Here is a 24,359-nt window from a genome sequence, read left to right as displayed (position 1 = left end):
TAAGACACATCTTTTGTCACGTACAATTATTTTCTTGACATCATAGCATCGCAAATTATCCGTCCGTTTGTTTTCAAGCTGATTACCCGTAAACCTATTTATTTGATTTTCTGTTACAGAGACACCATCCTACGTTCAATGTAGCGAATGACAATAGTAAACGATTTCTTACTCTGAAAAGGAAATGCGCTCGTAGTTTTCTGAATTTTTTACGCCTTTTCATCTTTCTAACGTGAGATCTCGTTCCCTCACGCACTCGAACATTGTGTTTCAATGTAGGCGAAATTCTCCGCACACAACACGGCATAAGTCGGCGAATTCGCTCATGAGTCGGCTCACTGAGATCATAGTAAGTCCGGCTGAGTAACGTTTTCGCGAGTCTGAGTGAGTACGGTAGAACGAAATTTTCGTGATTCCGAGTGAGTTCGGCTGAGGAAAAGTTTGGCGAGTTTGAGTGAGTCCAAAGCGCGAAATATATTTGAGACGGTTTTTTTTTGTAATAGTGAAATGCACTTTAAATAAAACCGAGAAAAGCGCACTTTTTTCTGCTGGAAATGTAATTGGGCCCACTCCAATAACTTTTCGCCAGTATGTTCCTCTTCCCTAAATACCACAAATATTTTATGTGGCTAAAATTTACATAGCTAAATATCGTCAGTATTGGAGAGTGAATTTTGCATTTGGCTCATAAAGATTGAAATATGTAATTTGAACAAGAATTAGCTAGTGAAATAAGTGTAAAACGGTTCGAATGTACGGTATAGCAATATTTCGCGATAAAATTGACATCATACTTGTGCTTCCATTGCTGCCATGCTTCGACGCGTGGGCATAATAGAGATTACTAGACTTGGAGAGCAAGTGATCCTTCCTGGCAAAAAAGGCACCATTCTGGACTGGCATGAGTGTTTTGTTCTTCCGGGCATCAAATGAAGGCCTTGCAAAGTGTTCCAGTTGGTTTTATGCCATTCCTTTTCTGACCACTTCTTCTAGTTTAGAAAATAGATAGACGCCCGATGTCTTTATTTCATACCTATTTTATTTCAAATATACCGTGTTGGAGTCAACTGATGACAAGATACTGTTGTGCTAAAGTAAAAAAGAATCAATAAGATGCAAAAATAAGCAGGGAAATCAGCCTCTTACTCTTTACTATCGAGTTTTATCAACATCATGTTCTTCAATAACTGCCAACTCGTGCTAGACAACCTAATTGTGGAACGTAAACATGATAACAAAGCAACTAAGACACAAATGAAACATTTTGGGTGGGACCATGTTGGCTATTTTGATCATGTTTGTGGGCGCAGAGCTGGTTTAATGAATGTGGCTCGCTTTGATGGAAACAGTTGGAGTACTTGGCTCATTTTTTATTAGAAACTGCCTTTTCGAGCTCATGTTACACTAAAGAATTGCCCCATTTGTAACAAAACTGTTCTAGAAATTGAAGATACTTAGGCATGCTTTACGTTCCACTAAAATTTAGTGTAGTTTCGGTTTCTGCATTTGGCTTTTACAAAAGGAAACGTCTCATTTCTTGAGTGACTTCCGTTTTTTTTGCCAACCTAATGTAGTCATCCGAATCATTATTATCATCCTCAGCTGGATTCACGTCCATATTGACGTCTACTCACAGGTATACGAAAGCAATGTCATACATCGTTTCAATATTCAATATGTATTAATTAGAGGCGTGAATCACATGGGAGGGGTGCCTTGACCTCTCCCCACCAACTCTTCTAAAAAATTCCTTGATGATTATATTGTCACGTGCGTCTTGCGAGAAAGACGAAGGCGAGAGGACATACGCGCATCTGCACGTTTTTTATGCAGAACGCAACAACGAGAAAGACGAGGAACTCTCTGGCGCGCGGTAAATAAAAAGACCGACCCTCTGCTGCTTTCTCGGCGTCTTCAAATACGACCTCTATCTTCACGCCACGAAAATATCTTATACTTTCATCTCTTCCAAGAAAAATAACCTAGCTTACTTGTTTGGAAGCGCCCAGAACTGGTTTTCTTAGATACTATGTCAAATGGCACCATGAAGAGCACTGATTACATGAGATATTGATGTTAAAGAGCATTGACACCATGATTGATTTGTGGTGTTTAAAGCGTGATTCAGACGAGGGAGACATCCGCGGAGTTGAGGCGAGAATGGCGCATCACTTGAGAACGACGTCACGGGTTAGTGTGTCGACGCGACCTCCTCGCGGCTCCTCGGGGGAGGCGGGGATAGTAGTTTCTCCGACCGGTCAAACGATCCCCGTGCAGTGGTGGATGTAGTGGAATTTTAGGTGGGTCTCTGCCCACATTGTAGCCCTCTCTCCTGCTGCGCTATGGTGGCTAGAATTTGGAGGTGACGCCAACGGGAGCTCGGAGCCGCTCCTCCGTTTCGAGCAGCGCGGCGGTGGCGCTGTCGGTGGAATGGTGATGCTAGTTACGCGCGCTGCGCCTTGAGCGCGCGGACCTTTTAAAGATGCACGATTCAGATAACTCACTGTGACGATGGCTGATAGAACGCCATTTCAAGCATTAAAAGAAATTGGCTGCCGCTGCGAGACTTCTGTGACATTGAATCTGCGTAACTAAAAGCTTTCGTTCGCATATCCCTGCAGTGTTTTGGAGTGCAAAGTGACTGCTTTCTTAAAAAAAAATATTACCCCAGTTCTTGGGGAGGAAAGTAAAACAAAGATTTATTGCGCATCATATTATTAGTAATATCTATTGCACATCATAGAAGACAGGGTAAAACTATGAAAAAATACGCACATTTACATACTTCCGGGAGTAGTTAAAAACATTGAAACATTGCACACAGACAGCGCATCGCTTAGCACTAAGTAATGAGAGGAATACAATCACTTTCCACTCGGCGAATAAAAACCAATAGAGCTTAAGGTTACAATATAAAACACAGAGTCCACGTCTCAGCTTCAGCAATTTCATTCTTTCCTGCTTAGCGTTTCGCGTGCTGTTCTGAGCTTTGACTGTTCTGAGCTTTGACTCCTGCCTAGTAAGAACATAGAACTGGATAATTTTGTTTGTGAGGGACATGCTGTGGTCAGGGCAGTCAACAAGTGTAAGCTTTCTTAGCTGCAAGAAGGAAACCAAGTCCATGATGCTGTCAGGTTTGACTTCTATCACACTGAAGCCGTGGGTAAAAGTGTTCTCGAGAGTGGTCACGAGTTCATTGAGCTTGGCTGATGGGTACAGCAGGCCTCCTCGGTCAACAGCAGCCATGAGGGATGCTGCAGCTGGAAATAGATCGTTCATGCTTTGTAGGAGCTGCTGGCTGCACTCTGCACATTTGGTGCTTGCAACGCTTTTTCTTGCCACATATCAGGCCATGTAAAATATGAGTCTGGCATCGCTGCTTTGCACGACCATCTTTGCATGCTCGGTGCCGTGGCCCTATTCATTGAGCACTTCATGTGCTTCAGCAAGGTTTCCTACGTCAAGAAGCTCGTCTAACTTCCTCCGAGTAGTGGGGTCCTTTCCGTTGTCAGCTCCCAGCAGACTTCTCAGTAGTCCAGAGGACACATTGCTTCCTTTCGGTGGTTTTGCCAAGTTCTGGAAGCTCAAAGTGTTGACCGAGATTAAAAACTGGGAGGCAGTCGGATGATCACTGCATCCACACATTTGTCGGACGATTCCAAACAGCCTCTCCACGGGGTCCTGACTCAAGTGGCATGTCATCATATATCTGAAGTTCAACTTCATCGTCAGGTAGCGGAGAAGGTATAGCCTGCTTGATAATGTAACATGAATCCCCTCGGCTGTACTGCGGCTTAGAAAACCTCCTGAGCCAGCAGCTGTTTCCCAATCGTCCAGGTAAGTCAAGAAGTTTTGAATGCACTTCTCGTGCGTCCCTCCAGGCTTAAGTGCACCTGACCGGCACCTTGAAGTCATGGCCTCAATGAGCCTTCTCATTCTTTCCACAAAGCTGACTGTCACCGCTGTGCTCCCATGCTTTTCTTCGATGGTTGCATTGTACAAGAAAAGGCCTCTGAGGACTTCGTCACTGTAAAGCCGCACTGCATAATTTACCCTCATTTTCTCAAAGCCATTGGGATGCACAACCGACTTGCTAATATGAGGCATGGCTTTGAGAGTCGTGTAATGCTGTTCATCAAGCTTCCGGGCACATTCAATAGCGTCAACGCTGGCATGGCCTTCTGGCAGTTTCCCGCCCGTTCGAACAAAAATGTTCCTCACACATTTAAGAAGGTGTGGGAAGTCCGAGACGAAGTGAAGAAAACGTTCTGGGTCTATAGGTTGCTGCCTTCTACAGACTCTGTTTCTTTCCTGCCGTGTATGCCGAATGAGTTCCACATGCTTCTGTTCCACGCAGCTCCATCAGTGGTGATAAAGTCTACGTGCAGACCGGCGTTTTCGCACATGACTACTGCTTCGATGATTATTTTGCCTAACATCTCGGACTTCACATTGCTGCGTGATGCGAACACCTCAATAATCTGGTGCCACGTGCCTGTAACAGGCACAAACAATACTACAAGGCCATGGTCACATGCTACGGAGCGCTCACTCTCTGGTGTGAACTTACCAAGGTCCACAAAACCTTCGATAGTGCCATCGGGTCCCAAGCTCAAGTGTTCGGATAGCTTAATCTTATCAATTAACAGCCCATAATGGCGCTCGAACAAGTACATAGATTTTGTTTTTTTTCCGCCACAGCAGCAAACACTTTTTCGCTCAGGCCGAACCCACTCATGTAACGCTTGAGATATCGATGTAGTGATGTTCGAGAAGGCAAGGCCATGATGTTGTTTTTGTGTATGTGCTCATAGAGGCGTGGGCTTTTCTTAGACATAATTAGGCACTCTAGAGCCCATTCACTTTCATACTTTATTCCTCTTGTGGATTTTCATTTAGCCGCTACAAAGCACGCCTTGACTTGTTGCTGTTGCTTAATAGGTAGGGCCTTCACCGCTTCTTCAAATGCTGCAGAGTCATTCTGTGCATTCTTTGTTTGTTTGATGAGTGATTTAGCCTGCAGGACACTCAGGGACTCCTTTTCGCTTGCGCTGCTCGCAGCTTAAGCCTGTATGTAAGCTTTTGGGACTGGGCCACATTTTCGCATTTTCTTCGCCTGTGAGACTCTCGATTCAGGAGCAGTCTTCGGAGGTGCTTGCATTGTGGGCAGGCTTTTTTTGGCGTAGGAGTGACCCCACGGCAAGATGGGCTGAAGGTTCTGTAATCAAAAGTCTTCTCCTTGTACTTTAAATTTACTCCAAGTTCACCAGTTTTACCAAACCCTCTGCATGGTATCATGGAGTCGACGTTGCTAAGCAACTCTTCTGCCATTTCGATGTCGGTAATGTCAAGGATCTTTCTTTATTTTTGTGGCTTGCACAAAAGCTGTCGCTTGAAGTTCGTTTTCATTTGATGTCATTAGCACATACTTGTCAAAAGTCAACTTGTCACCATCTAGTGCGCACTCTGTAAACACCGTGGCGTTGTCGGCTCCAGCAATTTAGATGTCGAGCCCAGTAAGCGCAGGGAAGACCACACTTGCGGACGTCAGGAATTGTACGTACATTCGGAACAGGTACTTGGTGATTGTCGCTTTCTGTGCTGTACGAGCCAGCTGTCTCCTCACAAGCAGACGTGCTTGGTTCCTGACGTCGAATTTTCGATGGCAGGCCGCAAGGGGATGTTTTTGACGTCCTTTCCTTCGGCACTTTCTTTGAAAGATACGCAGGAACATTTGGGAATATGGTTGACACCACGTCAGATTTCAGCACCGGTTTCCCACTGGGAATCTGAACAGTTTCGCCGTTTATCACGTGCGTGTAAAAACGCTCAATAAACTGCTCGTCGAAATGAAGCTCACAGAGCGCCGACTTCGCGTCCAACGACTTGTCGGCACTGGGTACGGCTCGTCGCCAGGCTTTGAAGAGGGCAGGGCCTTTGGGAACAGAGAAGAGAGAAGCACGCTGACGTTGCTCCCTCGATGACACATAGCCGCTCGTGCAGCCAGGTGCGAAGCAGTGGCGTTGCCTCGCTTTCGGGGTGCTGAAGTTCATCCTAAGCTCGGCACTCACTCTGTGGTGTCAGCAACTAAATACATTTTGCCAAAAGCGAGACAACAGCGCGGGAAACTGCACACCCCTAGACACACTTTCAGAGGCGAACCGGCGAGCCGACGAGAACGCGGAGCGCGCGCTTCGCCCGCATCACTATGCCGACAGCAGCGCCGTGGTGGCCGTCGCGGCGGCGCTTGAAAAGGAGGATCGCGCGCACTCGGCGAATATACAGGCGCTATCGTCACCTCTCAATTCTAGGCACCATAGCAGTGCCTGCAGAACCCGGCGGCGGCGGCTGTTCCAAATTACGCTCCGGATTTGCGTGCACCGTGATGGTGAAAATGGATGATGAAGCAACTTTTTTTCCCCTTTTCTCTCATGGAAGAATATCATCGCTTGTGGGACATCGCTTCCGATGACTATAGTAAAACTTACCTAAAGAATGGTGTGTGGGACACAATAGTCCAGCAGATGATGGAGCGCTCTCATCTATATGAAGTGATATTTAGTTTTGCTTTAAAGTGGTTTTTTTTTATAAGAACTGTGACACCGCCCGCTTTTGTTGTTACTGCTGCTGCTACTGCTCTGCTTGTTCAGCCTGATGGAGATGTCTTACTTTATAATGATTTTTAACGAGCCTCATTATTCAAGATTAGATGCTTAAAATATAGGCAGCCGTATAATCCGAGACCTGCTTTTTGCTTTAGGAAACATGCCATCCTTCAAATTTTACTTTATCAGCTGCACTGATACAGCAGACTCTTAGGCTAAGTTCACATAATGAAACGCTTGTACAGATAATTGTCAAATATCAATAGGTTAGATTTATTACGTTCTCGGTTGTTCTCATGAGAGAAATGCTATGATAGCATAATTCCTTTGTTCACAGAAAGCAAGCCGATATCGAAAGATACTGAAATTTTATATGTATTTGACGAGTCCGAGAGGCTGTGAGCAATTTTGTAGTAAAAAAAAAGAAAAGCCGTTGTCAATTACGCTGCTCGGAATGTTGCTTTGGGTGAGTTCGTTTTTGCAAAAAAGAAAAAAGAAAAGCTTGCGGCAGAGAGTCAAACCAAGAGCAACGCCGCGTCTGCACTCCGCACAAAAAACATACAAACAAGAAACTTTCTAAAAGCACTAAAGCGGCAGGGGTGGTGCAAAACGGGCACTTCCCTCAAACCTCACCAGCCCTTTCCTCTCCCAAGGATAGAGGTGTGCGCCGAGACGTCGGCGCGCCACCGCCAACAGTTTTCGCTACGCCACCGCTGCCGACGCCAGCTGATCAGCGCGCCGCCGCAGCTGGTGTTTTTTTTTTTGGGGGGGGGGGGCGCACCAATTAGATTTTTTTTAGTAAATCTGGCTTTCTTTGGCAGTTTATTCTGTCGCCAGTGAATTATCGGTCCTTTATTAATTCTTCCGTTTAGTAAACGAATCGCAATCAGTTTGCCTGCCGGTTACAGTGCGCACCACAGTCACAGCGAGAGCTGGAAGAGCGGCCTATCAGAGCCTTTTCTAAACACCCATTGAGTAACCACTACGGCATTAATAATACAAATTTTGGATAGTAGGCTGGCATTTGCTCTGCTATTTTTTGTCATTTTTCTGAGAAGCGTGGTATCCGCTAAACAGTTGCGAGGAATTTAGTGCCAATTGTTCATGCAGTGACTGACGACGATGAGGAATTGTGCCTGAAGTGAGTATGCGCCACAGTTATTGGCTGAACAAAAACAATCTTTTGTAATGGGTTGGAGCATTGGACGACCCACACGCTACGCTATTCGCATTGCGCGACGACTGGTTAATTGTTGTTTCACTCTTTTAAAACGCTTTATAAGTCGTATTAACGCGATTGTTTTCCCGACATCAACCTTGCCTACAAGTCCCAAGCACTAGTGTGGCTCAGTGGTAGAATACTGGGAATGCACCCAGCAGACCTTGGTTCGAGCCCGACTGTGTCATTAATGCGGATAAATGACTAAGTACGTAATGTCTTGTGTTTCCTCCGCTTTGTCATGCACTCGTCAAAAATCAAACTGAGTGTTCGGCGCCTATGGTGCACACCGGCGACTAGCCGCGGTCGCGCGACCATTTGCGACTGGCGACCAAACTGCGAGCGACGTTCACACCGGCAAGGCTTCATGCGAGCGACCGGAAGTCGCAAACCCGGAGAGTCACGTACAGATCTCGTTATCAACGAGAACTTGGGCGACCGGCGACGATCAGCTGATCAGATACGGAGCCCGCTGAGCGCGATGCGTTTGTTTTTGACGGCTGTGTTTGCGTAGACGATGATGATGAAAAACATTTAATATAAAAGAGAGAGGTACGGGGCCAAAGCATGACCCTGCTACATGGTCGGCGTCCTTAGTCCGGGACACCGCATGACGAGGCCCCTACTCGCGCCCGTCTCACCAGAGCCCGTTGAGACTCTAGTGATGAGCAGTTGAGGAGGGCAGTCTCCCATATGCCTCTCGGGAAGGGGTAGGGGAAGGGGGTAGGTGGGGATTTTTCGGACATGCCCATACCATGTGGAAGATATCACACGTCTCCCCACAGTGTGGGCACCGCCCATCTGTGTTCGCATCGAAATGCTTTAGGATTGCAGGACAGAGTAGAGTACCTGTCTGCAGGCGCCTTAGAGTTCGCTCTTCCGCCTTACTCAGCCCCTTTGCAGGAGCCGGGTAAAGGCGGTGAGTGTCACGATAATAGGTGAGAATTTTTTTGAACCGCAGCAGCGGTGTATTGGCCTCCGAGTCATAAGAGCCAAGGTGAGGAGCCCGGTGGGTAAGCGCTCGGGCGGCCGCGTCAGCGGCCTCATTACCTCGTAGGCCCTGATGGCCAGGAGCCCATACGATGCGTTTCGGGGCTGGATCAGCGAGAGCCCGTTTTAGAATTTGGCTGGCTAGGGGGGATATCTCTCCTACCAAGTAATGAGTACATGCTTTCCTGGAGTCCGTGATGATAACTTTCGAGTTGGGGTCCGCAGCAGCAAGCGCTATCGCTACTTCCTCAGCGCGCTCTGGATTTTGTGCTCGGAACGAGAGCCCATTGACATGCTTTTCCCGGTGAACTACAGAGGCCGTGTAAAATCCCGTGGGCGAAGGCCCTGCTATATCTACGTAGAATACACCAGGTCGGGAGCCGTGTTGCCTCTCAAGCGTCCGAGCCCGCGCCTGTCTTCTGCTTTCGTGCGTGTGCTTATCCATGTTACTGGGGAGTGGAGCGACCGAGAGCATATGCCGCCACAGTTCCGGAATACGCTCCGCCTCCTCTGCAGTGCAAGTGTGCTGTATATGTAAGCGGTTTAGCAGGCGGCGCCCGGGAGCCGTCTGCACGAGCCGCGTATTTTGATTCATAAGCTGGGCCTCCCGCAACTCCTGGTAGGAGTTGAGCACACCTAACGCCCTCAGTTTGGCGTTGGAAGTGGCCACCGGGAGATCCAGAGCTCGTTTAGTAGCCTTACGAATGATGGCATCTATTCTTTCGTCTTCTTGCTTGTTAGTGCGAAGGTATGGGACGGCGTAGAGGATCCGGCTAGTCACGAAGGCATGCGCGAGCCGAAGCGCGTCCCTGCCCCGCAGACCACCCCGCTTGTTGGAAACGTGGTGGATCATGCGCCCTACCTGTTCGCCTATTCTCTTGAGTTTCGCTGTAGTGGAGTCCGGTCTGAGTCTGTGGTGAATGAACAGGCCCAGAATCCGGAGCTCCTCCACCTCTTTGATGGGAACCCCAGACAGGGAGATGTGTATAGCTGACTTATCTCTTGGCTTCGCTCTAACGTGCAGAAGCTCTGATTTGTTTGGAGCACATTGGAGTCCACAATCGTTGGCATACGCCTCGACTATGGATGCGGCCTGCTGAAGGCGTTCCTGCATTTCACCAAGGCTCCCTTCAGTGGTCCATATTGTAATATCGTCGGCATATACTGCGTGTTGTGTGCCTTCCACCCTGGCCAATCCGCTTGGAAGGCGCATCATAGCAATGTTGAAAAGGAGTGGTGATAACACTGCTCCCTGTGGGGTACCCCGTGTTCCCATAATGTACGGGCCATATTCCTCGTCCTCGATCCGAAGAAGTGCCTGGCGTTTAGAGAGAAAATCTCTGACATATGCAAAGGCCTTAGCCCCGCAATCAGGGGAGCTCAAGTTAGCCAGGATGCTGCTGTGTTTAACATTGTCGAAAGCCCCCTTCAGATCAAGGGCGAGGATGGCTTTATCATTGTGGTGCATACTTATGGGCTGTATGACGGCCCTATGGAGCTGGAGAAGGACGTCCTGTGCAGACATGTGTGGGCGAAACCCAAACATGGTGTCTGCAAAGAAGCCCTTGCCCTCAAGGTATGGGGAGAGGCGATCCCGTACCATCGTCTCCATAAGCTTGCCCGCGCACGAAGTCAGTGATATGGGCCTCAGATTTTCCGTATTCACGGCCTTGCCTGCTTTGGGGATAAAAGTCACAAGTGACGTTTTCCATTCGGAAGGGAGCGCACGGCCGTTCCAGATCTCGTTCATGTATTCCAATAAATGGAGGTATAGGCTGTGTCAGGGAGGTTTGCCAACAGCTTTACTGTTATGCGGTCCAGCCCCGGAGCCGTACCCCTGCGCATTTTAGCTAAAGCCGCTTTAAGGTCATGCAACTCAAACTGGGCATCGAGTTGGTGGTTAGGCTTACCAGAGTACGTGTACGCCGGCCCAGGCGGGTCCTCCGTACGACAGAGATACCTATCGCACAGAGCATCCGCAAGCTGAGCCGGAGTGCCTTGGTACCCTTGCAGAGCTCGCCGGAGCTACTTCTGCGCCTCTCCTCTCGTTTGAGAGGGGTCTATGAGACTGCGAAAGAGACGCCATGTCCCCTTCGAGCTCATCTGACGAGCTGCGGCGTCGCAGCGGGCTATCCAATTTGAATCTGAGAGTTGGGCAGCATACGCTGCAGCTTGTTCCGTGAGTTGGGCTATGCGGATACGTAATTTGCGATTAGTCTTCTGCTTTTTCCAACGTTTTGTTAAGCTTCGGCACGCCTCCCACAAGTGTAGGAGGTGATTGTCAACTGCGGGGATTTCTTCGTTGGTTTGGATGGTAGTAGTAAGTCTTTTCTGAATGTTGTTTACGTGTTGAGCCCATTCTGCATAGCCTCCAGAAAATAGTACGGGAGGGATAGTCTGATTGCGAAATTGGGTCCAATCGGTCAACTCGGCTTGACCGCATTTTTTATGAGCTGACTTTTCCAGGAGTGTGACCCGGAGAAGGCAGTGATGACTGCCTAGAGAATCGCCCAAGTTCTCCCAGGTAGCATTCTTAGCGTTTTTTAAGAGAGAGAGGTCCGGACACGTGTCACGGGTTACCGAGTTCCCCACTCGAGTGGGGTACGCCGGATCCGTGAGCAGCGTGAGGTGAAGGGTGGAGATAAGCTCCGCCAGCTTACGTCCTCTGGCCTTCTCGTAGTGATAGCCCCAGTGAAGGCTGGGAGCATTGAAGTCTCCCACGATCACTAAGGGGTCCTTGTCTGCCAACTTGATCGCCCAGAGGAAGATTTCGCTAAAAGTTACGCGGGGCTTATGCGGGGGGCTGTATATATTGCCGCCAGCACGTAGTGGGTTGGCAGCAAGAGCGGCTCTAAATCTGGAGGAAAAAAAGAAGATCGCGCTCTTCTCTGCTCGAGAGCCAGCCCCGACTGACGCATCGTCCTAGAGCTAGCCACCCGGTTGTTCAATAAATCCCCCCAGTACTTGTGACTCATCGTGACAAACTGGTGGAAGGTGCTGGGTAGCCTCACGGATGCTGCAGACCCCCCCAGGAAGCCGTAATACGAGTCCAGTGCCAGTCAACACTCCCGTGCATCGGACCAGCCGCCGAATCAGGGGATTGCCTCCGGAAGTCAACGATACTGCTCCCACCACGTCAACAAACATGACCAGCACTTCGGTACAAACCTTGGCAACCGGCACGGGAAGCACGTCGCCGAACCGCTATACGTTGGAAAGCCCACGGGCACCGCCGACGTTCCATGGTACGGAGCGCGAAGACGTTGAGGACTGGTTGGCGGACTTCGAGCGCGTAGCCAACTTGAATCAGTGGGACGACGCGGCGAAACTGGGTCGTGTCTACTTCTATCTCGAAGACGGGGCTCGCACGTGGTATCAAAATCGGGAGGAGCAGCTGACGACGTGGCCCGAATTCTCTCGTAGACTTCTGCAGACATATGCCAGCACTGACCGCCAAGAAAGAGCTGAACGAGCTATTCTTGCCCGCGTCCAGTCGCCAAACGAAACTGTGACCGCGTACGTCGAAGACATGACGCGCCTCTTCCGACGGGCCGATTCAAGAATGACTGAGGACAAGAAGTTGCGTCACTTGATGCGCGGTGTCAAGGACCAGCTTTTTGCCGGCCTCGTGCGAAGTCCTCCGAAGACGGTCGCGGAGTTCTTGTCCGAGGCCGTGACAATGGAAAAAATGCTGCAGCAGCGATCCAACCAATACGACAGGAGAGTCAGTGGCATGTCTACTGCCGACATTTTCACCGCCACTAGAACCAACAACGACTGTCTACGTGAACTCATCCGTGATGTAGTACGTGAAGAGTTACAAAAGGCTGGTGTAACACCTCCTCCTACAGTCAACTCTATTGCGACTGTGATCAAGGATGAGCTGCACCAGGCCCTCCGGGACACCTTGCCTCGTGATACAGCTGTGCCAGCTCCTGCTGAATACCGCCGTGAGACAACCTACGCGGAAGCCTTGAAACGCCCTGCTGCAACGCCGCCATTATTCGTCCATCCTGTCCCTGCTGTTTCACTACAGTCAGCGCAGCACATACCGTACTACGAAGGCACGTACACGCCACCGCCCCTGCCCTTTGTCCCTGGTGCTTCTGTCGCCCATCGTTCAGTGCAACCAGTTCAGTACATCGACGATCGGCGCACGTCTCCTCGTAAGTCTGATGTTTGGCGCACACCTGATCGCCGGCCTCTGTGCTTTCACTGCGGAGAAGCTGATCACTTGTACCGCCAGTGCCCATATCGCCGTCTTGGGCTTCGCGACTTCTCTGCATACTCGCCGCCACCCCGTTACGGTCAGAGACCACGCGACATCCAAAACTACCTCTCCCAGCAGCATGCACCACCATCTGCCGGGCGCCAGTCGCGCTCGCCATCACCCAGGCGATTTTCATCAACGCCCCAGCGGTATTCTACCGCACGATCTCCCAGCCCCCGCCGGGAAAACTAGCCGAAGCGACCTCTGGGGGCGGGGTCGCTGAACGTCGAAGCGCTGAAGACCTCCTATTGACGCAGAACAATACAGAAACTGGTCCGACATCACCTGCTGCTGCAAAGGATAGCCGGCTTTCACTCGACATAGCAGTAACAATTGATGGTTGTGTAGTTAATGCGTTAGTGGACACCGGCGCAGACTATTCCATACTGAGCGGGAAACTGACAACGCAGCTGAAGAAAGTAATCACACCATGGCATAACTCGCAGATTCGGACAGCTGGTGGCCATGTCGTTACTCCACTGGGTGCCTGCACAACTAGAGTACAGATTCAAGGGTACACATTCGTAGCAAGCTGCCTTGTTCTACGTGAATGCTCCCGTGACGTCATTCTGGGAGTTGATTTTCTACAGGAAAATGGAGCTATCATTGATCTGCAAGAGCGCCGCGTCACGTTCTCAGCCCAGCGAGCAATCAACGTACAGGATGACGGAATGCGTGTCGACGTACTCCGTATTTCTGAACAGAGCGTGACGCTTCCTCCCCGAGCCAGTGTTCTAGTCGACGTAACATGCTGTGGTTTGAGCGTTGGCGATGTGGTGGCCGAGACAAATTTAGAACACCTCCTGCAGCAAGGCATATGTGTAGCGAGAAGTGTAATACACGTTCGCGACGGCCGATCTGAATTGCTCGTTACCAACTTTAGCAATGAGCATCGACACCTTTTCCGTGGCACTTCGATAGCGTTTGCCCACGAAGTAGCAAACGTAACCAACTGTCTCACGTCAGAAGTAGTGGATAACGCAGACACATCAATGAGCAACATTGACATCAATCCTGATCTGTCCACCGATAACCAGACTGCGCTGCGAGCGCTCTTGTTCGAGTACAGGTCTTGCTTCGCAAGTTGCTCGAAGATCCGCCAGACGTCCATCACTCAACACAGGATCATCACGTACGAGGACGCACGCCCAATACACCAGCACCCCTACCGCGTGTCGGCTAAAGAACGTGAAGCGATACGTACGCAAGTTCGCGAGATGCTTGACGATGGCGTTATCGAACCATCCAACAGCCCGTGGTCATCTCCAGTCGTGCTTGTCAAAAAGAAGGACGGGTCGCTACGCTTCTGCGTCGATTACCGAAAGCTTAACAACGTGACCAAAAAGGATGTGTACCCGCTACCGCGTATCGACGATTCGCTAGATAGACTTCGTCATGCCCATTATTTCACTTCTCTCGATCTCAAAAGCGGGTACTGGCAAATCGAGGTAGATCAGCGAGACCGCGAAAAGACAGCCTTCGTGACTCCAGACGGCCTATACCAATTTCGAGTACTCCCTTTCGGCTTGTGTTCAGCGCCGGCGACTTTCCAGCGAATGATGGACACTGTCCTCACAGGGCTGAAGTGGCAGACTTGTCTTGTCTACCTTGACGATGTGGTGGTCTTCTCTGCCACGTTCGAGCAGCACCTTCAGCGCCTGCGCAGCGTGCTGGAGGCTATCCGATCGGCGGACCTCACACTAAAGCCACAGAAGTGCCACTTCGGCTATAAAGAACTAAAGTTTCTTGGACATGTAGTTAGCGCCGAAGGAATCCGTCCCGATCCGGACAAGCTTGCCGCTGTTGCCGAATTACCAGCTCCTGTCGATAAGAAAGCCGTCCGGCGCTTCCTTGGTTTGAGCGCCTACTATCGCCGATTCATTCATGGCTTTTCACACATAGCAGAACCTCTGACTCGTCTCACAAGAGACGACACACCGTTTGTCTGGGAAAACGAGCAACAAGCAGCTTTTGATGAGCTGCGACAGCACATGCAATCAGCGCCCGTTCTCGCTCATTTCGACGATGATGCTGACACGGAGGTCCATACCGACGCTAGTAACATTGGGCTCGGTGCAGTGCTCGTTCAGCGTCAAGAAGACATCGAAAGAGTGATAGCCTACGCCAGCCGCTCTCTATCGCGTGCTGAGGCGAATTATTCCACTACGGAGAAAGAGTGCCTCGCAGTAGTGTAGGCAATCACCAAGTTCCGCCCGTACCTTTATGGTCGTCCCTTCAAGATAGTGACGGACCACCACGCCCTCTGCTGGTTGGCAAGCCTGCGTGACCCTTCAGGACGGCTAGCACGGTGGAGCTTGCGGCTGCAGGAATTTGACGTCACCATCGTCCATAAGTCCGGCCGTAAGCATGAAGACGCTGACACACTGTCACGCGCGCCCCTTCATGTCGGCAGTCAGGAAGCAGAGGAAGACGAAGGCTTCCTGGGCGCCATTAGCTCATCAGACTTGAGTAAACGGCAGCGGGATGACGCAGAGATTCGTCCGATCATCGATCATTTAGAGGGCCAGGACACAGTCATACCACGTCATTTATTCCGCTCGTTGCCGTCGTTCTGCCTTCGAGATGGTGTGCTGTACAAGAAGAACGCTCGTTCAAACAACCGTGCCTACCTCCTGGTGGTTCCTCGAGACATGCGAGACGACGTCCTCTTCGCTTGCCATGACGAACCCACATCCGGTCATCTGGGCTACTCACGAACACTTGCCAGAGTGAGTGAGAGGTACTATTGGCCAGGACTTTCGGCAAGCGTCAAGAAGTACGTGAAGAGCTGTCGGGAATGTCAGCGCCGAAAGCAACCATCTGTTAAGCCAGCTGGTTTGCTTCAGCCCATTGAAGCACCCTGCACGCCGTTCGACCAAGTCGGCATGGACATTCTCGGGCCTTTTCCTATGTCTGCGGACAGCAACAAATGGGTGATCGTCGCGACCGACTATTTGACACGCTACGCTGAAACCCAGGCGATCCCACGAGCCACGGCTTCTGAGGTAGCACAATTTTTCATGCGCCACATTGTGTTACGACACGGTGCTCCTTCCAGTGTAATAACTGACAGAGGGACGGCATTCACGGCGCAGCTTACGGACGAAGTTTTCAAACTGAGCAACACCAGACACCGAAGGACAACTGCGTACCACCCGCAAACCAACGGACTTACTGAACGACTGAATAAGACCCTCGCAGACATGATCTCAATGTACATCGACGTACAGCACAAAACATGGGACCGGATCTTGCCTTACGTGACCTTCGCGTATAATACCGCCGTGCAAGAGACCACGCGATTCACGCCATTTCGGCTTCTCTACGGCCGCGAAGTGCAGACCATGCTAGACTCAATGCTACCGTGTCAGGACGAAGACGAGTTGGCAACAGACGCCGAAGAATTCGCAGAGCGTGCCGAGGAAGCCCGGCAGCTCGCGCGACTGCACATCGGCCAGCAACAGCAGGCAGACGCACGACGCTATAATACCCGCCACAGAGAAGTGTTTTACAGCCCCGGGGATCAAGTTTGGGTGTGGACGCCCGTCCGCCGCCGTGGCCTTAGTGAAAAGTTGCTGAGCCGGTACTTTGGCCCATATAAAGTGTTACGCCGCGTCAGTGACGTGAACTACGAAGTGGTTCCGGACTCAACACCCCATGCACGGAGCAGGACACGGCTGATGCCGGACGTCGTTCATGTGTTGCGCATGAAGCCATTTATTGCGCGTTGTTCGTAACTTTTCCTTTACCGTACAGCGTTCTTTGTGTTTTTTGTTTATTTTGTGAACTTACTTTCTCGTTCATTGACGTTTCCTATGTAGGCACGCTCTTCAATTTTTACTTTCACTTCATCCGAATTTCCATTTTTTTTCACGTGCCTATGTAGTAGCATCGCGGTGCTGCTATGTACTTTCCTTTCCTCTTTTTGGTACTTGTTGTTTTTTTTTATTTTCGGAAGGGGGGATAATGCCGCCAGCACGTAGTGGGTTGGCAGCAAGAGCGGCTCTAAATCTGGAGGAAAAAAAGAAGATCGCGCTCTTCTCTGCTCGAGAGCCAGCCCCGACTGATGCATCGTCCTAGAGCTAGCCACCCGGTTGTTCAATAAATCCCCCCAGTACTTGTGACTCATCGTGACAATATTTAGGATGTGTATTGACTGGTCGCGACGTCTGAGAGGCAGTACTCTGACCATTGTGTATTTTTGTTCAGTACTTAAGTTTAAATCGACCTGAATCGCGGTATATGCCTTGTTCACCAGGATGCATGACGAGGGCCCCCCTGGAAAGTGCTATAGCCAGAGAATTTAACGTCCAAACCGGGCTCCTGCAAAGCAAGCAAGGCGGGCATGTTTCCGAGGGACTGCAAGTAGAGCTGGAGGTGCGACCGTTTTTTCCAGGCTCTAAAACCCCTGCAGTTCCATTGTATAATCTCAAATTTTTGTAGATATTTAGCTTGTTTATTAGATCGGCTAGCCATCCTTTAGTATTTATTTACGGTGCAGAGGACCAGTCCGGACCTGGAGCCGGCCCCGAAAAGCCTTCTTCTGCTGCCTGACGGGAGGCCGGCTTGCGCTTAACCTGCGGGGAGTCGCTCTGAGTGGTGTTTTTAATTTGGGCGATAACCCAGGGCTGCATGGCTTTAAGGACTGAGTTAGAGACCTGCGCCACAATTTCGGGAAGTGCTTGCGTTAAGGCTGCCGTGAACATGTCCTGAAAGGACTCGCGGACTGCCGACATGATTTGAGTGGGGAGGGCTGCCACGCTCGCCTCTAATTGCTCGGTTTTATGCTCTAGGGACTCGATGCGACCGATGGATCCGGTAATGGAAGCTGGTCCAACTACCGTGTCCGCGTCCTGCCGCGAGACGCTAGTGAGGCGGGATGTGACGGAAGACCCGTCATCCCCGTCCTCTGCCTCGGCTTCCTGCACTGGCTCGGATTACCCAACCTGCTTCGCTTCTAATTCCTGAATTTTGCGCGCAAGAATTTGGTTCTGGCGCCTGAGCTCCCCTATCTGCTGCTGTAGGGCGGTTTCGGTAGGGGAGGGAGAAGAGGAAGGTCCGGAGACTGCCCCACCCCAACAGCTCACCTGTGCTTGGACGGGTGTCAAGGGTGGAAAGTCCTTGACCAAGGCAGGAGGCTCCGACGGGGTCCCAGGCTTTACATTGGTGGAGTGCCCGGTGTCGGTCTTCTTGAGTTTTGGCTTATTCGACTTGGCGGCTGGTGCTTTCTTGGGGCCAGTCTTGGGAGTCGGAGCCTGTTTGTTCCCCCCGTTCCCCCCCGTAGTCCTCGGCTTGGATCCGCGTGGGGATCCCGACTTGACCGGCTGCCGGAACCGTCCAGCACAACCGGGAGCTCCAGTCTTGTGGCCACCGCCGCAGAGGAGGCAGCTCGGAATGCACTGGTGTTCCGTAGGGCCGTCAGGAGTAGCAGCAGGTACCTGAACGCCGCAGCTTGTGCAGCGGCCGGGATGCGGGCGCGGGCAAGTATCTGCTTGATGGCCCACTGTGCCACAAAGTGGGCATGCAGGCACTGTCTTCTTATACAAGCGAACAGGGAGCCGCTCGCAGTTGTATAACACCGTCCGTGGCACCTTGGTCCCCGCGAAGGTGATCACCGCAACCGGGGTGTCCCCAAGCTTGCGCACAGACACTATATTTGGCTCAGCACTGAGCTTGCTTTTCACAGTTTCGGACGTTTCGTCTTGAGAGACATGCACTATGCCCCGACAGAACTCACCGGAGAATTTGGGATGTCCCCGGAATGTTAGCTGGCGGCCCCCGACTGGCAGCTTAATGTCCCGGAGGAGTCTCACGGCGGCGTCCACTGATTTGAGCGTGCACACAAGTACATTTTGATCCCAGAGGGGCCACACCGCAAGTCCCACACTTGCGTCGGCTCCGAGGATGCTGCGGACTGCAGCGCCGGCTTGTCCAGGACCAAACGTGGCCTTGAGGTCGAGCGTCTCACGCGGTTTCAGCACCACTATGATGTCGTCTTCTTCGATGCGTGGCGTGTTCTTCGGCCGCCACTGGAGTTGCTTGGCGCGCTGCGAGGCGACGCTCGGCGCGTTCTTGCCCTGTGCTTGCTGAGGGCGAGACGCTGCTTGTTGTTTGGCTGCAGGAGCCCTGGCGTCTCTCGACGCCACTGCTGTGTTCTTCCTTCCGCGCCAGACGCGGACCATATCCTTGAGGTACTCTTCCTCGGTTGGTAGAGGTGTCTCGGTTTGAGCGGTATCCATCTGTATTATCTGTAGGGACTCCGAATCGTAGCCGGTGACTTGATTTGGAGACGCCATTACCGGGGAAACCCCGGGCAGGGCCAGCGCGGCCCTTACTGCGGTTAGGCTTAACTCCACGGTGGTTTGGCGAAAGCTTCAAGTGACCAAAAAAGGGTCAGAAGACGGCCCACCTTGACAAGACGTGATGTCTTCGGTTGCGGCTGACGTTCTTGGAGACGGTGGTAGAAGGCTTGCAGGAGAACGACTTGATGTGACGCAAATAATTGCGATATTTCACAGAGTCGAGGTGGTATGCGACCGCTCCCGTCGATCGACGCCAGCGCCCCCCTGTTTGCGTAGCGTTCTCCCGGCAGCATCATAGACTTCGAGTCGAGTGATGAAGAAGAGGTTGTGGCGGTGCTGATGTGCTCAGCCAACGTGTCAGCGCTGGCAGCACGAAAACGTTCAAATCAAGCAAGGCGGTGGTGGGTGAGACCGTCCCTTGGCTCGCGAGAAGTGGCTGGCCACACAGGGCGTCTGCTTCCCGACTTGCGTTCGCACGACGAGGAGTATTTCTGAGAGTAAGTTTATGGTTGTTTTACGGGCTTATAAGATAGTGCATAACATGTTATCTCATTTTTTTTTTGGTGGTTAGCTTCATGCGGATGCCGCTACGAACGTTCGATACTTTGCTCGAACTGCTGCGCCCCGCAATGTCCAAGCAGGACACAAACCACCGGCCTACAATTTCGGCGCACGACTGCCTGGCCATGACCATTAGGTAAGAGCGTGTGGTTTGAAGATTAATATGCTGTGGCTTGTGGCTGCGCTTCGCTTGTAAGGAAGTTTCGCTTGGGCGGATAGAACGAATTGCATTTATGACGTATGCGGGCTCGATGGTGCAGTCGTTACTGCGGTCGGCAGTTCAGGCGTAAACGACGGGTTTGATTACGGCCGCATCGATCGCCTTTAGGTGGAGGCGAAATGCACTTAAGTTGGCGCGTTTGTTGCGCACGTACGTTAAGAATCTCAGGTGGTGAATATTTCAAAACCATCTGTTGTGGCTTATTGCGTAATCAGTACGTGGTTTCCGCTTGTAAAATCACAAAAAATGGGATTCTGCGCTACACAATGACATTACATTGTGGACGTGTCAGTTCCGTTTTCTGTTATCCTGATGCACAGGTACTATATAGAGCGCAATTATGATGTTATAAAATAAGTGAAACACAATCCTAAGCTTTGCGAGTACAATTATGCACAAATTGTTAGGACAAATTGATGTGCTCTTCAAGGAACTCAAAGAGTATTCATGCCAAAAATATTTTTCAGCATCGAGGAGGGAGGAGGTTCAACCAACCACTCTTTATGTATCTGCATGCACGACGGTGTGTGTTTGCACAAGTACACATGCAAAATTTCTCACAAACATGAGCAGCGTTTAACCCCTGCACCTTGCTACAATTTTACGTATGTTCTGTTAAATTGACAGTGACCCAATACACTGTGGACAGTAGCGCAGTGGCAAAACGTATTGTGGACGGTAGCACATTCTGTGAAAGCAATTTAAACAATAGACTTGAGTGATGTACGTTTTGCGAAATAGGTTCTCCTTGAATTTACAGCTTTTCAGAAATCCATGCTAAGCAAATTGCTACAGGTACGTTTAGGTTGCCCTTCTTCAACCTGAGTGATATGAGCACGTACGCTCTTCCATGAAAAGGTTGATGCATGCTTATGATTCGCCAAAATGTGTAGGCACAGAAATATTCACTGCATATACGACAGCTTGCGGAGTGCACAAGCAGTGCGACTGTTCGCGACCGTTCGCGACCAGTCGCAAATGGTCGCGCGACCGCTCCTAGTCGCCGGTGTGCACCAGCTTTAATTAGGTTTAACTGTACAGCGCAATCGTTCTCTCAAAAGTGTACAATGGTTTTGTCTAAATGCGAGCAGTTGCTGACCTTGGCTGTCATGGAACTTGACATATCGAAATTTCTAAAGTTGGTCAGTAAATATGCATTCTATCAGAAGCTGTGATGATGCCGTAGAAAATAGACAGCATAGGTAGCGCTCATTAATACATAAAAATGAGGAACACTTTGGCAATGTAGCGTCATGACTACGACACTGAAATGCAACTATGCGTGAGATATTCAAGCTCAGCATGCTCCTTTTACAGTGTTTGTCTTCCATCATGGCTGTGCCGACAGAAATTTCACATGGCACTTATGCGTTTTAGGTATGCCAAGGAAGTGCGAGATAAATTGGCGCACTACTTCGTCACAGACGGTCAGGTGCCTTGGCAGGACAAAGTGGTGAACAGCACTTGAGGCGTACAAGGTGAAGGTGGGTTGTAAATGCATTTTATTGCTTACAGAACTTATGTACATAGCATCTTCTTAAGCTAAACAAACAAGAGAAAAATCACCCGTGACACAACAGATACATTACAGGGAAAACTGTCATGTCCAAATATAACCATGAAAACACAAAAATAAATAATTCATGTTAAAATATTTGAGTTATTGCACGGTTATCACTACAATTATCACAGAAATAAGTTGCCCTAAAGGGGGTCATGACACCCAATTTTCAACCATAATGTGTGTTGTATGAGCTGATTCTTGTATGTTCACATACAAGCTGGCAAAATTCGAGCGATTTGGTCAAGCTGCTAATTTTTAATCGCATATTTTTATAAACGAGCTAGTCGCCTGACAGTTGGGCAATACTGACGCACTCACTATCCATGACATCACGAACCGCTTGCTCGACAAGCTGCTGCACAGTGTGCATTCTGGCACGGTCGTGTTCCGTCATCAACTGCGCTTGCATTCAAATTTTTTCGCATTGTTGAACTCTCCACTAAAGCTAAATGACTTCCAGGGGTCGAAACATGGCTAATGTGTCAGCAATGTAGCGCTGGTACTTGCAGCAAATAATTTCGGATGTCAAAATGGGTCCTGTGAATGTGCAATGCGTATACCATTTGCCATTGCTCCTTCGGCTTGTGACGTCTCGCATGCCATGACAAAATGGCGGTCACTTGTGGTAGGTTGAGTTTTAAGAGCCGAGCACTTCTACGGCATATTTTTGATTAAAATGATCTCTTAAGGCCCCTTTTCACACGTGTACTAGCACATTTTACTCTGTAGTTTTGTTTTTTGCTGACAACCGTCAATTGTTGAGTGACCAGTCATAACCCCTTTAAGTTGAGACTAGAAAAGTGAACACAAGATTAAAAAAAAGATGGGTGTCATTGACATTATTTACACACTTCAATTTGCTTCACTGCTCTGATGCAATTTTGCCTCTGCTTCATACAGCATAAGTTCTGCTGCATGCATTACATCTTGTGCAATGTGCACTGGTAGCTCTCTCAGGCGTGCATCGGTACGTAGAGCGAAGAAACCAATGTTATCTTTTTTGATGACCCCCTTGTTCGCTATGATGTGTTCAAGGTGCTCCATGCTCGCTTGCGCCACAGCTTCATGGCTTGTGCCCTCTCCTGCATTGCTGCAAAGCAAGTGTGTTCTGTGATTCATGCATATGAATGCTTTAAGGTTGCATTGTTACTTCATGAAGCACCATTTAGCAAAAAAAAAAAAACTGTGTGAGAACGACAAGGTAGAAACAGAAGAAACAAGACAGAGCACTGACTTTCAACTGATGTTTGTGCTTTTCGGCACTAAGAAAGAAAAAAAAATATAGAGGAACTGAAGCAAATTAAATAGCACACTTAGAAGATAAATGTGTCAATAGGGCGTCTACCTCTCTGTGAGAAATAAATGGGCTTTTGATCTTTCAAATGGACACTCGTGTTTTGGGACAGGGTGCTGATGTTCTGATATTAACGCCTAAATATTACGGTAGTTACATGGGTTCTGTCTGCCTTAGTATAAATGTGCCCACAATAAAAACATCAGTTTAAAGTAAGTGCTCTATCCTGTTTCTTCTGTTTCTACCTTGTCGTTCTCACACTCTTTTTTGTTACTATGTCTGTGTACCAACTTGACCGAGCGTTAACCTTATAAAGTTTTGTATTTTGTAGCATGCGCAGGATTGTTAGAAAAAAAATCTGCAAGTTTATCCTCTAAGAGTTAGCGGTATATCTCACCTAGCGCCCTCGCAGGTCCGTTGTCGTCTTGACGAGCGTGACCTGCAGTGAATTATACATATTGCTTAAATGTACAGAAAGAGATCCTTTTCGAAAAGTTGTGATTGTGATCTCTTGCCAGGAGTACCTAAACACAAAAGAGAAATTAGGAGCATTTTTAAGGGTTAAAGTAAATGACCTTAAGTAAGAACAACCAATATGCAATGAAAGAAATGAAAAAACTAAGGAAATTGTTCCAATCAGAACTCAAAATTAACATAAATAAAAACAAAATGACTAACAAACTTTGTTTGCCATCACTTTTTCAGGGAACTGTATAACCATAGTTTCAGTGAGAAAGAATTGACAGGTCACACACCAATGAAATGCTGTGTGTTTCTGTTGTGTATTTGTAGCATGTTTTCTCGGTATGGATTGGTTTAAGGCAACTAAAAACAATACAGATATGCTATTGTTAATTTCTGGGTTGTCTAACATCACAAATCTGTATCCCTTAGTATGTGTGAATCATTACATTAACAAAAAGTGTAGCCTCGCTGGAAGGTGCGAGTATCGCATCTCCATCCTCGTGGTGATTTCTGCACTAGACAAGTTTATAATATGGGATACGTTTACCATGATGCAACAGACTAGTACCGGGCGAATGGCAATAGGAGTAATGTAATAGTTCTGTGTTGCACTTGGCCCTAGTGACAAAAACCATACCATTTCCGATGGAGGCGGAAGTGTTGTACACCCGTGTGCTCAGATTTGGGTGCACGTCAAGGAACCCCAGGTGATCGAAATTTCCGGACCCCTCCACTACGGCGTCTCTCATAATCATATGGTGGTTTTGGGATGTTAAACCTCACATATCTATCTAACAAACATCATACGGCTTTGAAGATCCGTGAACAAAAGATCAACAGGCACTGTATGCTTCAGGAAGCACTACTAC

At 49.4% G+C, this 24,359-nt stretch overlaps 1 long non-coding RNA gene across 1 annotated transcript; it reads right to left on the bottom strand.

The window, feature by feature from the left end:
- Window positions 1–21,651: 21,651 nt before the first annotated feature.
- LOC119176050 (uncharacterized) lies at window positions 21,652–23,534 on the bottom strand. Its single transcript, XR_005110401.2, has 2 exons — window positions 23,423–23,534; window positions 21,652–22,821 (listed from the first exon to the last, which is right to left on the bottom strand). It is a non-coding gene; the product is annotated as an uncharacterized LOC119176050 (long non-coding RNA).
- Window positions 23,535–24,359: the final 825 nt, after the last annotated feature.

Source organism: Rhipicephalus microplus, chromosome X (assembly GCF_043290135.1).
Source record: "Rhipicephalus microplus isolate Deutch F79 chromosome X, USDA_Rmic, whole genome shotgun sequence".
Taxonomy (NCBI): Eukaryota; Metazoa; Arthropoda; class Arachnida; order Ixodida; family Ixodidae; genus Rhipicephalus; species Rhipicephalus microplus.
This window is presented reverse-complemented; position numbering and strand designations above follow the sequence as displayed.